General features: G+C 43.5%; 1 long non-coding RNA gene across 1 annotated transcript in view; it reads left to right on the top strand.

Annotated features, from left to right (window-relative positions):
• The window catches only part of LOC147582741 (uncharacterized), a 57,131-nt gene extending 38,459 nt beyond the window's left edge, over positions 1-18,672 (top strand). Inside the window, exon 3 of the long non-coding RNA XR_015249469.1 lies at positions 16,322-18,672. This is a non-coding gene — a long non-coding RNA (uncharacterized LOC147582741). The remainder of the gene's footprint in view (positions 1-16,321) is intronic.
• The last annotated feature ends 397 nt before the right edge of the window (positions 18,673-19,069 follow it).

The raw sequence follows: 19,069 nt of genomic DNA, 5'->3' as shown, positions 1-19,069 counted from the left end.
CCCTCTCCATCCCTGCTGTGGCCTAAATGTCCTTTCCTCCTGTTCTCCAGGCTGCTGCCAGTGCCTCCCATGCTCAACCTAGCTGTAACCCAGCTGATAGAGGAGCCTGTGGGGTCACCCCCCCCCCCCCCCCGCCCCGTGACACAGAGCAAAGCAGGGGAAAGGCAGGTTGCAACTGAGCGAAAAGACCTTGGACAGCACATGCTTCATTACTTATATTACATTTGTTAGAGTATTATTTAATTTTTCAGACTGAATGAATTTAGCATTTAAATAGCACTTAATGAATATATAAGGTTCAAAATGTATGCACTATTTTAATTTCTTACTGAGTTATCACACAGAACAAAATAGGAAAATCTTCTCTTCTAGGGGTGCCTGGGTGGCTCAGTTGTTAAGTGTCTGACTTTAGCTCAGGTCATGATCTCACAGTTCATGGGTTTGAGCCCCGCATCGGGCTCTGTGCTGACAGCTCAGAGCCTGGAGCCTGCTTCTTCAGATTCTGTGTCTCCCTCTCTCTCTGCCCCTCCCCTGCTCAGAGGCTGTCTCTCTCTCTCTAAAAAATAAATAGACATTTAAAAAAATGTTTTTAATTAAAAAAAAAAATCTTCTCTCCTAGAAAAAATCTCTGTATCTGGACCATGTTGTCAACATAATCCATTGTTCATGTGGATGACACTTCTTTGACTCATAATTCTGTACGGTAAAGGGATACAGTAACCCCCCAATAGCAGTATCAGTGGCAGAAGCAAAACCCCAGCATCCCCACACCTTCAGGTCCTGGACGTAGCCGGGACACAGGGGTGCAAGAGCACTGGCTCTGGGGGCCCAAACAGATCAGGTTCAGCCCCCCGCCGATGACAAAATCCAAAGGCTGAGAAATGAGTGGAGGTGAAACAAGAAAGGAATTTATTTCAGTGGGGCCGACACCAGGAAGACAGTGGACTAATGTCTCAAAGACTGCAAAGTGCCGAAAATACTTCCAGGTTTATAGAAGGCAAATGTGGGACAAAGGTTTGTGGGTACGCGCAGGGGGGCAGTGAAGGTCAGGTGGATCATTGTCCTGGGGTCAGTCCTGCAGGGTCTTGCTGGCTCTGGGCAGTCCTTACTGCTTGAGGGGGTAGTTTCTGTTCCCATCAGGGATGCTTTGCCTGCAGGGTCTTTTGCCTGAGTTAAGAGATAAGCCGGAAAGGAGAACTTAATCAATTAGAAAGTTGGAGGTCAAAGCGGAGGCAGTGGAAATCCTCTTTCATGGAAAAGCCAGAGAACAGGGCAGTGTCCACCGGTGACTGAGTAATACAGATCACTCAGTCCCCGTCCCCAAATCCCCACCTCCTCCGGGCTCATCCCCCCCCCCCCCCCCCCCCCGGTGTGAACGAGAGACAGGCTGGCCTCACATCTGAACCCTGAGAAACGGGAGTAGCACAATGACATAACAGTAGTACAGTGACAAAACAGGATCCTCCTCCTTATATAAGGAGCCATTAGAATATGTAGCAACATTTTGTTAGGTGGTTTGTTTTAGTTTTACATTTTTAACTATAAAAGCAATACAAGCATGTGACGTGAGCCCTCAGTTTTATCAGCCTGTGCTGTCTTAAATTGAGCCTCTAGCTTTCTGAGCTAGCTTACGTAATTTTGAGAAAAAGGTTCTGGGGCAGTGTTTAAGCTCAGTCTCCCTAAGAGCAGAACTGGCCGTCCTCCCCGCAGTCATAAGGAAGTGGTGAGCCTGGGGAGGGAAGGGAAGACATCAGCGTGGCCACAGAGTGAGCCCTCGATGTCTGTCACATAAATGTTTAATGGCAGAGTCAAGGGCAGAGACAGGGCCAGGGTCTGGGCCATGAGACTTCCCAGGGCCCCAGCATCCTGTGCTCAGGTGTCCCAGCTGGCACAGACCCTAGCCCTGCTGGATTATTGCTCCGTCCCCACCTGTAGTGTCTCTGGATATAGATGTGCTTCTCTGGGGACCTCTTGGAATGAACTTCCCAGTGGAATTCTCCACCTGGACCCTCTTCTAGACATGCATAAAACAATGTGTTGACACATGAGTTTGTTCATCTCTGTGCCAGACCTATTCCTCCCATCTTTTCCGTCTCCAGTGATGGTACCCCCAGCCATTCATCTGTGTATATAAAGGAACCAGGGCATCCCTGATACGTTGCTCTCCCTATCAGCATCATCACACCCATACCAGCATCCAATTCGTCTTATTTCCCATACATCCCAAGATCTGGTCACTTCTCTCCACCTCCCTGCCCATCACTACAGTTCAGACCACCACAAGTTACGTAATATTTAATATTATTTAACCGTCACCTCCTGACTGATGATCTTCAACAGAGTGGTCATGCTCTCATTCACTTCATAAGTGTGTAGCCGGCACCTTCTCTGTGTTCGGTGCTAATGATACAGTAGTAAGCAAAACAGAGTCTTTCTCGATGGAACTACCGTTCTTTTTTAAAGTTTATTTATTTTGAGATGGTAGGGGAGGGGCAGAGAGAGGGGGAGAGAGAGAGAATCCCAAGCAGGCTCCGCACGGTCAGTGCAGAGCCCGACTCAGGGCTTGAACTCATGAACCACGAGATCATGACCTGAGCTGAAATCAAGAGTCAGACACTTAACCAACTGAAACACCCAGGCACCCCAATGGAACTATCATTCTTACAGAAGTCAGTTGTCTTTCCTAAAGCACAAATATCACATCGGTCTCCAACTTAAAATATCAATGGTATCCCACTGCCCTCAGTATAAAATTCAAACTCTCTATTATGCCTTCTAGCAAATCTCACCCCACAGTCTTCTTTGCCTATCTTCCCAGACATGCAAGATCAATTTCAGTTACTTAAATGCACCAAGCCTTCACATATCCTGGCACATCCTTCCCCCCATCTCTTTGCCTGGCCAACAGCTACTCATCCTTCAGGTCTCGGCTTGGCACTCTCTTGGCCAGGGTTGCCAACTGTGATGAGTTAAGTCATGTTGGGGATGATGGAATTTGGAGGCTTCCCAGGATTCCCCGACACCTGAAACCTATCCTGCCACAACCACTAGTGCTCATTCCTTTTCCCAGAGACTGTGATAAAGAACTATGTGCCCAGAGAACAAGGCCAGACAAATGCACGCTTTCTTTCTCTGAGGTTCTGGCCTCTCATTGTGCTCGACTGAACAATGTGGAGGATTTCTTTGACCTGGGCTGGAGGGAGACTTAACTAACCTCAAAGATGGCATGTGCCTTTCTGGGGCTGCTCTGTATCTGAGCGTTCATGCTATTTGGAGGACACCAGAGCCCAGCACATTGGAGGTGTTTGTCCAGGAGCAGCAGTAATGACTGAATTGGATGGTTCCCGCAGTAGGATCCTAGCTGGCTTTTCTGAGGCATTTTCCACCCTTCCTATCTGTTCTATGAGCTACTTGATATTCTTCCAGGAAATCCCTTTCTCTTTAGGACCACTGGGTAGAGTCTCTACTGTTAGAGACCAGAAATCTTGTATGTTTTAATATCTTTTGTATTGTAGCCCCACTAGGGAGCCCATCCTCACTCCCCACCCCACTGGTGTCAAATAGCAAGCCTAGGGGCACCTGGGTGGCTCAGTCGGTTAAGCATCCGACTTCGGCTCAGGTCATGATCTCGGGGTTCATGAGTTCAAGCCCCCGTGTCGGGCTTTGTGCTGACAGCTCAGAACCTGGAGCCTGCTTCGGATTCTGTGTCTCCCTCTCTCTCTGCCCCTCCCCCACTTGCACTCTATCTCTTTCTCTGTCTCAAAAATAAATAAACATTAAAGAGAGAGAAAAAGAGAGAGAGAGAGAGAGAGAGAGTGCGTGTGTGTGTTTTAAATAGCAAGCCTAAAGACGAGTATACTGAGCGGAAAGAGATCCTAAGATCCACAGCTCGTCTCGACTTATCCATTCACTCCAGGCTTTCCTTGATGGGCTGGGAACACAGTTCCTAAGTCAGAACAAACCCAGGCCACTTTTCTTCTCAGGCACATGGGAGGAGGAGAAGGTGAAGTATCAAAAACTTGCCAGTATAAAGGAGGGCGATTCATCCTTCACCCTGTGACCCTGCATTTGGCCCATCCATACTGGCGTGCCTCCTGCTTGGAAGCAGAGCCTGGAACAGAGGGCCTTGTACCTCTCCCTGTAGTCTAGCGGCTGTGGATGAACAGAAAATGTTTCTTGTCTTTCCAGGTATTCCGTGGTTCCCTGAGAATTGGGCACACGGCTTCCCACCTTTGTCGCTTCACCATGCTTGTGATTGAATGATTTTCTATCTCCACTTCTATCTCATGGCTTCTCCCTCTTACCCCTCCCAAGCATTGACTCTCACTGGGTCACAGCTTCATTCCAGGCACCCCTGTCTGCCCCGTGGCCTCTTCTGCCTGGAGACTGCCACCTCATTGCTTCTGCTCCCTGCCTCTTCTCTGTGTTTCTGTCCACCTGCAGGCCACTCTGCTCTCTGGGTTTGTCTCTTAGATCCAAGCATCCCAAAGAAGCTGTCATTAGATCTGTTAATCACTCCTTATATAGAGGGCCCTGCCCCCAAGGCCTTGGGTCTGTGGTCACCTGGCTCAGGGGGGCTAAAATGTGGCAAACAGACAGAACTAATGGGTTCCACTTGGACCCAACATTTCAGACTCAAATTGTACAAGCCTAAGTATGTCAGCTTTACTCCCTATTCATTGCTTCTTCCGTGTGCCGGAACTCAGTGAGTATTCTGTTTTGCTATAGTGATCTGATCTTCAAAATGAAGTCCTCCCTCTGTCCCAGTCCCCCAGCTTCATCTGTCTTCACTCTTCCTGTACCACAGCCATCTGAACTTCTCAGTACATAATTCTTGACATGAACTCAGCTCTTCCTACCCTCTGGCCAATGCTCTTTCCTTTCAGCCACACTCCATACAAGGGGGCTTTGTTTGGACTTCTCTGTCTCTACTCGTATTTTCTTTTCTCTACAAGAGCCCAATCTGGAATGCTTTAACATCCTCATCTACTGGACTATGAACCTTTCTGGGAAGAAATGATGATTTAGTGATCTTTGGGGCTTGCTCAGAGTGGATGTTCATGAGTATTCAAGACAAGCTCAGCAATGACCCTCAAACATCCTTCCCCTAGAGCTCAGGACACGCAGTCCCCCATCCCCTGGTCCAGCAGTTCATCTTGAGGAGATGTGCAGAAATGAGGGTCCTGGCAGTAGCCTGGTGGGATCCTCCAGTCCTTCCCCTGTACCAAGACTGCTCTCGGTGTGAATGGATCTGAAGGCTTGACCCCAAGAGCACTTCTCTCCAGAGAGTGGCAAGAGCTGAGAGAACACAGTTGTGGTCTCGATGGTCCTTTGCCTGGCCTGCCGGGGGCTGTAGGCTGCCTGGTTGCTTTAAGTGCCTCTCTGTGGAATGAGCTAATTTCTTCTCGCTCTGTTGCATTCGCTCGTGATGCTGCAGGACTCCTAGTCTGGGAGTGACTCAGCTGATTTGCCTTCTGACATACTTGAAGTGGTATGGGGGGAGCAGAATGGTAGGGGGTCAAGCTGGAACCACATTTTGAACCTTATAGTCATGAGAAGGCCTGGCCTCGTGTCCACAAGACCATGGAGAGGGCCGGAAAGGATAGGACCAGGTCCTGAACCTCCCCTGGGAGTATGAGCAGGGCTGGGGGTACTCAGCCAGTTCAGGAAGGACTTAACACGTTAAGGGTTCTCACTAAAGCCCAGGCTCTGAGACTTTCCCACCAAGCAGGCAGAATTAGTGGTGGGAGTCTAGCTGGCAGATAATACAAAGCAAGAGGTATATCAGACCCTCACAGTAAGATGGAGACAGGAACTAATCTTCACAGAATGTTGGGGAAGGAAGGAAGCAAATTACTCAAAGGAGCAAACTAGAGAGAGAGTTAAAGCAGGAACCAGCCCTGTGAGTCTGGGCATAGGCTGGCTTAGGGGGAGAGACCTCAGGATCAGAAGCACTGTCATTCATTCCGCACCCTGTGCTGCACACTGAAGATGCAGACATGACTGAGCATGATTCCTGGCATAGAGGGAAGCCCTGTTTGAATGTGGTGGGGAAGCGAGGCACATAACAAACTACAGTAACACTCCATCAAAGCTATGGGAAAGGTCAGCACAGGTGCTGTGTAGCACAGAAAAAGAGGACCTAACTCTGACTCTTTGGTAAGAGGGTCTAGAGATCCTTCATAGTGGAAGGAGAATCTGAGTGTCCTTAAAAATGGAGGGGAAGGTCTGAGGGTCCTTCATAGTAAAGGGGAGACAATGGAAGGTCCTTCACACTGGAGGAGAAGGTCTGGGGTTCCTTCACAGTAGAAGTGATTTCGTATTTGAAGGATGTAAAAGTATTTACTAGGTGGAAAAGGGAAACCTGTGTACTGGCATGAAGTATGTCACAGCTGAGCCTGTTGGGTGCTACAGGTCATTAGATGGGAGTGTGGCAGGAAATATTGCAGATATTGATGAAAGGCAGAAGATAGGGCTGTGCTCCTGATTTTGGTGATCCTACCTACTAGTAATATGGATTTTCACCCCATAGCTTTAATGTCTGACTCAACCAAATTACAAATCTTCCTCTTAAAGGAAAGGAAATGGGTGATAGCCTGCTCCTGTTTAGTATGAGTTCCTTTCTTCTTTTAAGCATAGGAGTCTGACTTGGCCTGGCCTCAGGGAAACAGGGAAGCTAAGGCAAGCAAGGAAAGGAAATTGCAACTCAGTGGGCACTCAGATGTCCAGGACTCAACCCCAAACACACAACATGCTAGAAAAAGGACAGTATATGATTAATGTTTGTCTATCTATGACTTCTGCCCAATTTGTGTTGCTTTAAGAATGAGCTGGGACTAACCCTGCAGCAGGGTCCCCAGGTATTGGAGCAGGTTAGAGATTAGGTGATGGTCAGAAGAGCCGGGAGGCACTTCTAAAAAGGCACTTGCATGACTAAGAGGTTCAAATAATCGTTACTAGCTATGTGTTCTTGAGTAAGTTACCCAGTCTGTCTGAGTCATTGGGTCCTCAGCTGTGAAATAGGGATTACAGCACCTATTTCCTAGGATTGTTGTGAGAGTAAGTGAGATAACTTGTATGAAGGAATCTGGCACACAGTGAGTATTCTGCTTCTCCTCCATACCCTGTCTCAAGACACCCAAGGAAGAGGGAAAGCTTTATTCAACACATATAAAGGGATACCTGAGTATCTATATAGTTTATTTATTTATTTATTTATTTATTTATTTATTTAGAGAGCATGCATGCACATGTGTGCGTACGAGCAGAGGAGGGACAGAGAGAGAGAGAGAATCTTAAATAGGCTCCATGCCCAGCACAGAACCCAATGCAGGGCTCCATGGAGGCTCGATCCCATGACTGTGAGATTATGACCTGAGCCAAAATCAAAAATCAGATGCTCAACTGACTGAGCACCCAGGTGCCCCAAGAGCTCTTTTAAATCAATAAGAGAAAGGATACTCCAATAGAAAAATAGGCATAAGATAGAAGCAATTAATAAATGGCTACAGTAATGGCTATTACAAATACAATACCATATACACACAAATACACAGGCATGCATACACACTTCATTAACCAAAAAAGGCAAATGGAAACAAAGGGGAAAAAAGGCAAATGATAACAGTAATAAAATATCATTTCCACTTAGGTTGACAAAGTTTATAAACTATTTACTCATAACCACAATGTGCTTCCATTCACAGTTTATAAACCACTTGTATTCTTTTTATATAAACTACCTATTCATACCTTTTGCCCATTTTTCTGTTATAGTGTTGCTCTTTATCTTATTGGCTCATAAAGGCTATTTATATATTAAATTTTAACTTTTTATTTGCCATATGTGTTACACATACTTTTCTAGTTTGTTGTCTTTTGACTTGTTTATGGTATTTTGGCTGTATAGAAGTTTAAAAATCTATAAGTGGTCGGGGCGCCTGGGTGGCGCAGTCGGTTAAGCGTCCGACTTCAGCCAGGTCACGATCTCGCAGTCCGTGAGTTCGAGCCCCGCGTCGGGCTCTGGGCTGATGGCTCAGAGCCTGGAGCCTGTTTCCGATTCTGTGTCTCCCTCTCTCTGCCCCTCCCCCGTTCATGCTCTGTCTCTCTCTGTCCCAAAAATAAATAAACGTTGAAAAAAAAAATTTTTTTTTTAAATCTATAAGTGGTCAAAATCATCAATGAATGTTTACTTTCTAGCATGGCAAAGAGGATAAAGTTTCACAATACACAACATGGGAGAGGCTGTCCCTAATATGAGATTGTTGGCTTCGGTAGCATGGACTGAAACCACTTTACATTTAGATTTTTTATGTCTCGCTGTTCTGACTGGAATTTTCTCATTATATAGTCTTCCTATGTAGACTTGGCTTCCAACATAGGTGTGAATCCAGGGAGAAAATGCACTTATCACACAGACTTGAGTATTCTACTCTTCTCAAACTTGCATTTCTCATTGAAGATTAATTGACTGATCTGGTTTATACATTGGTCTAATGAGTTTGGTTAGTGTGAGTCTGCCTTAATCTCAGTGCTGACAAAATTGGGTTCCTAAGCTATATATAAGTCCAAGAGTTGGACTCTGGGTTGTGCTAATATATCCAGAACTTTTTTTTAAGTTTATTTACTTACTTATTTTTAGAGAGAGAGAGAGAGAGACAAAGAGAGAGAGAGAGACAGAGAGAGAGAGAGAGAAGGCAGAGAGAGGAGAGAGAGAGAACCCCAAGCAGGCTCCATACTATCAGCATGGACCCCAATGCGGGACTTGTACCCATAAACCATGAGATCGTGACTGGAGCTGAAGTCAAGAGTCAGATGCTTAACTGACCAAGCCACCCAGGCACCTCACCTCCATCCAGAACTTTTTTTTTTTTTTTAATTTTTTTTTTCAACGTTTATTTATTTTTGGGACAGAGAGAGACAGAACATGAACGGGGGAGGGGCAGAGAGAGAGGGAGACACAGAATCGGAAACAGGCTCCAGGCTCTGAGCCATCAGCCCAGAGCCCCACGCGGGGCTCGAACTCCCGGACCGCGAGATCGTGACCTGGCTGAAGTCGGACGCTTAACCGACTGCGCCACCCAGGCGCCCCCATCCAGAACTTTTTGAGAAATGTCAATCTCACCACTTTTTCTTGGAGATAATTCCCAGCATTTCCATGGCTATGCAAGTATCTTTCTCAGTAATAAGTGGTGGAGGTGATAATAACTGATAATAATTAATAATCATACCTACCCCATAATTAAGTACTTTTTAGGTGCCTGGGACTCTTCTTGGTGTGTATAATGGACTATTTAACAGCTACATTTCAACATAATATAAACAGTTTCTAATTTACAGGTGAAGGAAAAGGGGTGCAGAGAGACAGAGTAACTTGACAAAAAGTTACAAAGTCAGAAGGTAGTGCTGCTAGTGTTTGAATCCGGGACCATCTGCTTTCCTCTGTGCTTCTGTTTGTAATAGTGGATTATGATCCTGTCTTGAAATCTCCCTTTAGTTTAGAGATCCTCACTGTTACCTAATCATGCCACTAACTACACCAAAAATAAGTTGATAAACTTTTTTTTTTCACTAATTTCTTCATTTCTTTCTGAATTTTCAAATCTCCAGCACTAACTCACACATAGGAGCACCCTGTGGGTGACACATAGGGAACTCCTGCCAAATCCCTCTTCCCGGGAAATATGGGCATCCATTCTTCCACTGTCGTCATGGCTGCTGTGTCAAATTTAAAATATAAAGGGTTTCTTGTGCATTGTCTTCCAGCCAGAAGCAGCAGCAATAGGCTGACACATTCCATATGAGGCCTTAGGCCTCCAGGAAAATGTCTTTCCTTTAGTGTTTTTTAAAGTATTGATTTAGCTCTTTATTTTCTGACTGAATATAGAACTTTACCAGTTTCAGGTGGCTTAGTAATGTTCAGATAACTAAAATTGACCAGTCTATAATTGAATTGAGTTATTTGGAGGATATAAAAATACTGTGCAATTTTGTTTTATGTAGTGCTATTTTTATGAGGGCTAGAAATAATGTTCGGTAGACAGAAAAGTGGAAAACAGAAAGGGAGACTGCATTGTGCCACAGGAAGAAACAAGAGAGAGAAACCTGGAGAGAAAGAAGGGGAATTAATAATTGATTATCACTTACTATTGCCAGTAACCGTGCTAGATCCATCCTTTATATCATCCTGTTTATTAATCTCCACAACTATCCGGGAATGTAGATTTATTGCATCCATTTTGTGGATTAGCAAACAGGCTCAGAAAGGTTAAGTAACTTGCTCAAGGGCACACAGCTGAGTGCGTTCATGCAGAGCTGGGATTTGAGGGCAGTTCTTTTGGACCCTCAGTGCACTAGGTCCAGAAAGGAAGAAAAGACCACAAACCTCCAACCTCCGCCTAGCAGAGACCTGAAAAGGTCAAAGTGAAACTAAATGGGAGACCAGAGAAAAGAAGGATGATTACGGTGACAGAAGAGTTTGTGATAGCTGTTAGTAAGTGGGGTAGCCTCTGTATCTACCCGCCTGGAGCAGGGCAGGAGCAGGTGGCTGGAGCTGGCCCTGATGTTGGTCAGGGTGAGGATGGCTGGAGGGCCTCATCCAGTCAGAGAGGTTTCTGGTTCCAGTACAGCTGAGAGTCTGAGCCACTGAATTAAGGCAAAGAGACAGGGTATCTGGCCTCTCCAGGACAGTAGGGACACTGAGTTCAAGGGGATGACTCCTCCCTGTTGGAGGAGCACTCTCCTTGTCAAAGTCTTACATCAGTAAATGAAGACTTAGTCACCATGGTATCAGTAATGTTCCAGCAACCCATCAAGATCTTTCCTGATGATTTGAGTGAGAAAGCCACAGGGAGGTTTCAATACATTCAAAACAACAACAACAACAACAACAACAACAACCCTTACAAAAAACACACTTTCTATGTGCCAGACATGACTTAAGTGATGGGGACCAAATGGCATGCCAAAATACTTTGATCCCTGGTCTTTGGAGCTACAGTCTGGTGAGGGAGACAGATACTAATCACGGGGTCATACAAATAAATATAAAGCTGAAATTTTAGCAAGTGCTCATAGGGAAAGTTACACAATACTATAAGGTAAGGCTTCCCTGAGAAAGCAACGCTTAGGGGCACCTGGGTGGCTCAGTTGGTTAAGCACCCAACTTTGGCTCAGGTCGGGATCTCATGGTTTGTGAGTTTGAGTCTGACATCGGGCTTTGCACTGACATTGCACAGCCTGCTTGAGATTCTCTCTCTCCTTCCCTCCCTCTCTCTCTCTCTCTCTCTCTGCCCCTCCCCTACTTCACTTTTTCTCTCTCTCAAAATAAATAATAAACTTTAAAAAAGGAAATCAATGCTTATGCTGTGATGTAAGGAATAAGTACAGTTAACTACTTGAAAGAAGAGTATTATATTCCAGATAAAGAAGTCATTAAGTGCAAAGGTCCCTTGCTTTAAAATGGTTCATCCTGGAAGGTGGAGGATTAGTGCAGAATCAGAGCTTTGCACACTTTTTACATTCCATCTGGATGTCTCCTTTCCTAACTGGTCAACAAGTCCACATTTCAAGTTGAAGATCATGTTTCTGTCTTTATGCATAAGATACTTTTCATTTATTCATGCATGCATGCAAGTACCCATCTATCCAATCAGACCTCCACCCTAGTATCTATTTATTTATCTGTTCATTCATTACCTATTCATATATCCATTTAGTCATCCATCAAACCAATTATCAATCCACATGTCTGTCTACCCATCCACCACACAAACACCCATCAACCCATGTATCTATACATCTACACACATTTTATCTCTCCATGTGTTTATATACCCATTTATCTATCACCCACCTGCCTATTCATCCAGTCATTTACCCACATATCCATTTATTCATTTATCCATTCATGTATCCATTTACTCATCTATCCCTCTGCAACATAATAAGAAATATGTTTGGTCTCTACCCCCAGTTCCTGACACAGAGCTCTGAAAACCTTTGTAATTTCTTGAGTGATGGGAGTGATAGAATTGTCTTACACAGAGCTCCTAAATCCCTTGGAATTTCCTGGGTGGTAAGAGCACCATTTGTTTTAATGACGTGACTCTTGGTGGGCTCCTGATAGTTTCAGGATGGGTATTGGTCACTAGATAGATCAAGCCATAATTAGAAGATTGAAACTTTTGGCCTCACCTCCCCTCATTCTTTGGGGAGAGGATAGGGGCTGGAGATTGAGTTAATAATTAGTCAAGCCTATGTAATAAAACTTCCATAAAAATCCCTAAGCCATGAGGTTTGAGAGGCTCTGGGTTGGTGAATCCATCCATATACCAGGAGGGTGGATACCCTGAACTACCACAGGGACAGAAGCTCCTGCACTTGAAACCCTTCCAGAACTTGCCCTCTGTTCCTTTCCATCTGGCTGTTCATTTGTATCCTTATAATAAACTGGTAAATGTAGGTAAAGCATTTCCTTGAGTTCCATAAGTCATTATAGCAAATTCTCCAACCAGAGGAGAAGGTCATGGGAAGTCCCAATTTGTAGCCAAGTTGGACAGAAGTGTGGGTAACTTGGAAGCCCACTACTTGTGATTGGCATCTGAAGTGGGGGCAGTCTTGGAGGGATGAGTCCCTAACATGTGGGATCTGGGCTAACTTCAGGTAGTGTCAGAATTGTTTATTTGAGGAAAACTGCATACATCTGGTGTCGGAAGTGTTATGAGTGGAGAAACAAGTCCTCTTTTACCTTCCAACCAACCAACCAACCAACCAACCAACCAACCAACCAACCAACCATTTATTCATGTATCCATCCACCCATTCTTCCACTTACCCATCCATCCATCCATCCATCCATCCATCCATCCATCCATCCATCCATGTATTCTTCCATTTATCATCCATTCAATCATCCAAGTATTCATCCATCTCCCATCCATTTATTTACTCACTAATGTATTCACCCATTTCCATTGCTGCTGGGACAAACTTAGTGGCTTAAAACAACACAGATTTATGATCTTATACAGATGGTCCCCCACTTAGGATGGTTCAACTTGAGATTTTTCGACTTCACAACGGTGCAAAATCCATATGCATTCGGTAGAAACCATACTTTGAATTTTGAATTGTGATCTTTTCCTGGCTAGCCATATGTGATACTCTCCTCTCTCATGATTCTGGGCAGTGGCAGTGAGCACAGCTCCAGTGAGCCACATGGTTATGAGGGTAAACAACCCATACAACCATTCTGTACCCATACAACCATTCTGTTTTTCACTTTCAGTATTCAATACACTGTATGAGTTATTCAACACTTTATTATAAAATAGACTTTGTGTCAGATGTTTTTGCCCAACAGTAGGCTAATGTAAGTGTTCTGAACATGTTTAAGGTAGGCTAGGCTAAGCTATGTTGTTCGGTAGGTTAGGTGTCTTAAATGCACTTTTGACCTATGGTATTTTCAACTTAATGATGGGTTTATCAGGATGTAACCCCATTCTAAGTTGAGGAAGAACTGTAGTTCTGGAATCCAGAAGTCCAAAATGAGTCTTAAGCGGTTAAAATGAAAATGTTGGCAGAGTTGTAGTCCTTTTGGGAAGGATCAGTTTCCTTGCCTTTTCCAGCTTCTAGAGCCTATCTGCATTCCTGATCTATTTTCTCCTTCCTCCAAGTTTAAAACCAGCATCTACATGAATCTTTAAATTTTCAAATCTTCAAAGTTTAAAACCAGCATCTATGCACGTCTTCAAATTTCCCTCTGAATATGTTCCTTCTGCTTTGCTCTTATTAAAATATTTTTTACTACATTGGGCCCATCCAGATAATCCAGGATAATCTTCCCACTTCAAGGTCAGTTGATTAGTCAACTTAATTTCCGTTTGCCACATAATCTAACATATTCACAAATTTTAGGGATTAAGGCATAGACATTTTGGGGACCATTATTCTTCTTTCCATACCATCCATCCATCCACGCATTCATCCATCCAATTCATTCATTAGTTCATCTTTATGTTCATATGCCAATTCATAAATTTGGTCATCCATTGACTCATCTATTTATGTATCTATGTATCCATGTATCTATTTATCTATCTATCACCTATCAACCTATCCATCCATCCATCCATCCATCCATCCAATTGTCCATTTATTTATTCATTCATCCAACTAATCATTCACTTTCCCACCACTCATTAATCTGTCATATCAAACATACATCATAATTTCATTATTTCCATTTATCCATTCAACATCCATTCGCCTACCAGCCATTCATACATCAATTTATCTACCTATCCAACCATCCATCTCATCATTCATGAACTACCCTTATCTACCTTGCCTCTGACCTTTTAATTAACTAAACAGTACCCTTTCAAGACCCCAAACACACACACACACACACACACACACACACACACACACACCACACTTTAAACCTAATTACCAAAACAGATCATCCTATCTGATAATTTGTTCTCAACCACCTCTTTTTCTGATCCTAACTCCAAATGAGTTGGAGCTCCTGGATCCTAAACCTCTCTCTCAGTTTTGCCTGTAGTAATTTGTACTGGCTGCATGCCAGTGAGTCTTCTTGTAATCTTAGTTACTTTATGGAGCCCTGCCTGTGTTGACTCTGTGTTGACCCTGATCTGGCCTTCTCCTGGTTATGCCCAGAAAGAGTGAGGAGAATAAGCAAACCTGCAGTATGTGTGTGTGCATGGGGAAGGTTCTGGATTAGAGCTGTGTGTCTCAGTGTTTTCTCTGCTCTACTATCCCTGCTCCCAATAAAGAGGTTTGGATGAAACCTATACTCTTCACAATCTAGGTTGATTTTCTCCCCCACAGGGAAATAAGACAACTAGTACTAAAAATATTTGTGGTGTAATGGTCAAAAAAGCATTTTGAAAATATGAAAAAAGTCATTTAAAAATCTCATTTTTAAAAATCATTTTAAAAGTCATTTAAAAATTGCCATTAGGTAAGGAAAAACTAAATAAATACGGCAAACTTTATTTTTAACACGTTTTGTTTCCCCCTCAGACTTTCCCCCCACAGATACTACTAATAAGGTAAGAAAGCATGTATTACTGGAGCAAAAGTTGTAATAGTGACAATAATTACAAGATCACTATTCACTCACAAACACCACCACAGTGTTTAGTTGTCAGACCGATAATGGTCTCTCATCACAGGCAAAGACATAGATAAGGTAGACTGCGGGCTGTGTGACATTCCCAGCACTCAGCTGAAACACCACCCCATGCTCTGTTGCTCAGGAGAGCACATCGGAATACAAATGAATGGGAGTGACACTATTATAAGAGTACCTGCTCCCATTTATTTATTTTCTAAAAGGTATCTCGTTGGACTATGGTACTTTATGTAGCATCAGTGACAAGATACTTGCCATGTCCATCATGATTGACCATGTCAAGACACGACCACTGAGAACCATGACTAAATGATGGATTCCTATATGTTTAAGGCTGAAAATCCACGATGGGCACAACTGGAATTACATTGTTTGATCAAGTCTTGGTAGACTGGCTCCTGTCCTGCAGATACCATGAATTCGTTGAGTGAGCAGACGTGTTGGTACATCTTCATGGCGCTCAAACCTGGCCCTTTGAGGGCACGGTCTACACTTTTTCACAAACTGTAAGGAAGACTTGATGGAAATTGTGCTCGCAAAGTCTTGGCCAGAAGAATATTTCAGAAATGAATGAAGAGGGGAATTCTCTGGCAATTCTCTATGACCGATTGACAGTCTGGTGTGGCAAGATATCACTTCTTAGCAGTTGGATGATTCTAGGGCCCTGAATCACAAGATTCTGAATGCACTGACATTCCAACACTAAGACGTCACTGGTTTATGAATATGGGCTCTGGCTATCACCAAGACAGGTGCAAATTGTACATTAAGGGTTTATACTTTAAAGTCTCTTGTATGAAACACTACTTGAAATCCCTCAACAATAATTCTTAGGTTTATGCCAAAGCTCTTTCACATGCTACACCCCATTTGATCCTTACAACAACTCTGAGAAATTGCATAGACAGGGCATATCCCCATTGCATAGATGAAATGACTACATCTAGAAAGTTGATGTCCAGAGATGACAAAACAATTTTCATGCTGTGAAATTTCCTAGCTGGCAGTGTTCAGGATAGATGGGGACGATATAAGGATGCCTACCATGCTTCTCCTCAGCAAAAACATGGAAACTAATTAGTTTAAAAAAAAAAAAAACTGTAGTGCTTTCTTCCCAGAGTGTAAAACAGTGATGCTTCTTTTATTGTTAATTTGCAGGTGGTAGTCTCTCTGAGTCGGTCAGTTATGCTGATGGCAGAATTGAGTTCATGAGGAAAAGAATTCCACTGCAACTTGAACCTTGGTGAAAAGCCTCGGCTTAAGCAGGTTTTTATGGCTAAAATTATCTGTCGCTGCAGGAAAGTACACTGCTGAGTGAGAATGAAGGATTTATGGAATTGTTTCAGGGTAGGGTGGCCAATGTTTTAAAAAATTCCTGCCCAAGAACATTTGAGGTGTGACTTTTCATAAATCATAGTTACTAAGAGTGAGCCCAGTCATTTATATGTATAAACTCAGATTAAAAAAATAGTAGTGGGGCGCCTGGGTGACTCAGTCGGTTGAGCGTCCGACTTCGGCTCAGGTCATGATCTTGTGGTCTGTGGGTTGAAGCCCCGTGTCGGGCTCTGTGCTGACAGCTCAGAGCATGGAGCCTGCTTTGGATTCTGTGTCTCCCTCTCTCTCTGCCCCTCCCCTGCTCATGCTCTGTCTCTCTCTCCGTCAAAAATAAACATTAACAAAAAAATGGTAGTAGTGTTATATATGAGTGAAAGAGCTCCGCAGCACTTTAAGAGTTAAACCAGGTTAAATCATAAGAGATGGAAGCCATCTATTACCAGAAGCAATTTTAAAAGACAAAATGTCCCCCAGGTCAAAGGCAAGAAGAATAGAGATTGACTTCAGTCGAATCAGTGGAATTAGTGTGTTTCAAAAAGAGCAAGTCAACAGAAGGGGGAAGGTCTACACAGTACAGGGGATGAGAGCCAGAGGAAAGGATATAATAATAATGTAGTAATTAACAGTTTGTTGAGCAGTTACCATGTGGTAAGTAGTTTGAATGAATCATTTAATCCCTACAACAGCCCTGTTATCGAAATCAAAAAACTTCACTAGTGGTTAAATCTGGGATTTGAACCAGATCTGTTGGCCTCCAAAGCCTGTGGGCTTAACTATTCTTATCCAGTTTTGTCCTGGGTAACGGTGCTTTTGGCAAGCCAGGACACTGCCATTGGCTACACACATTCTTTCATTTCCTCTTTGGGAGTTACCTCCACACACCATGGGTCACTGTTTGGAATCTCCTCACTGGCAAATCAAAGACATAATTTGAGCTATAAAGGAGAATAGAGTTGACATTGTCCACTCTCCTCCTCTTACAGATGGTGTCCATAACTTTATTTTTGTAGACTGCCATGAACCCCTCTCCCCCAGCTCTGGGGAATGAGGTCCATGATCTAGCAGGGGAATTCCATTTTTATCTGTGAGATGTGATTCTAAAGGAATGCAGTTGATTTTCTTGTGTGGCTTGTTATGTTGTTCATGGTTTAATCAGAAAATTAAAAACTCTGAGAGGTTAAAACATAAGGACTTTATCTGAGGACAAACAGGCCCAGGACCAGCACACCTGTAAACTGGCTCAGAATTGTTTGCAAGGGCAGCATTATTAGAAATAAGCACATGGCCTCCAAGGATATTACTTTGAAGGGCAAAATTCATGGAGGTGATAAGTCTTGGCGTACTTCCACTTTTCTGACCTTGACCACTTTCCTGGCAGATCCTTCCAGCATAGATTCTCAATGGCACCATGTGCCCCTCCTTTATGGGACTCACCCCTGGTGTAATGTTACATTCGTTTGCACGATTATTTGACTAATGCCTGTGTCCTCCATAGACTGCACGAGCTCCACAAGAACTGAGTTTGTGCCGAATTTTATTCATCATTGTATCCCTGGCACCTGGAACAATGCTGTGAAAGTCAGTCATAGGCATTCAGTCATAGGCATTTTCAGTGAATGCGTTCAATTTTCAACATCAGTCTCCTTAAGTATCTACCCAAGAGAAATGAAAACATATGTCCACACAAACAATGGTATGTGAATGTTCCTAGCAGTGACATTTGTAATGGTTGCAAAGTGGCAATTATCCAAATGTCCATCAGCTGGCGAGCGGATAAACAAAAGGTGGCACATCCATACAGTGGAATACCATTCAGCAATAAAAAAGAAAAACATGTACTACAACATGGATAAACCCCAAAGATATTATGTTAAATGAAATAAGCCGGACACAAAAGACTACACAGTGTACTATTCCATATGTATGAAATTTCTAGAAAAGGAAACACTGCAAAGAAGAAAGCAGACCCATGGCCGCCTTGGCCTGGGGGTAGGAGTGGGGACTGCCTCCAGGTGGGAAGAAGGGAAGTTTTAGAGGTGATGGAAATGTTCTAAAATTGGATTCTGGTGATGGTTGCACAACTGTATAAATTTACAAAAAATTATCAAACTATACATTTGCAGTGGTGAAGTGTATGGCATGTGAATTATGTCTCAATAAAGCTGTTAAAAGTGTTTACAAAAATCAATGTCCTGATTCATTTTATCCCAACTTATGTGCTATGGAACGTTGTTTCTGTGGGACATTGTGCCAGGGACTGCTAGTTGAGAATCTCAACTCTTTGGTGAGAGAACCTCAATTTTTTAAAAATTTGTTTTAACATTTATTTATTTTTGAGACACAGAGACAGAGCGTGAGCAGGGGAGGGGCAGAGAGAGAGGGAGACACAGAGGTGTCAGCACAGAGCCTGACACGGGGCTCGAACTCATGGACCATGAGATCATGACCTGAGCCGAAGTTACTCAGCCAACTGAGCCACCCTGGTGCCTGAGAGAACCTCAATTTTTAATGTGGCACATTTTTAAAAAATAAAATAGGGTAAATAAATAAAATACCGTATATATTTTTTTG

The sequence above is a fragment of the Puma concolor genome, chromosome A3, assembly GCF_028749965.1.
Source record: "Puma concolor isolate L17-30 chromosome A3, mPumCon1.1.hap2, whole genome shotgun sequence".
Lineage (NCBI taxonomy): Eukaryota > Metazoa > Chordata > Mammalia > Carnivora > Felidae > Puma > Puma concolor.
The sequence above is the reverse complement of the archived record's forward strand: the minus strand, read 5'-3'. Positions and strand labels throughout refer to the sequence as shown.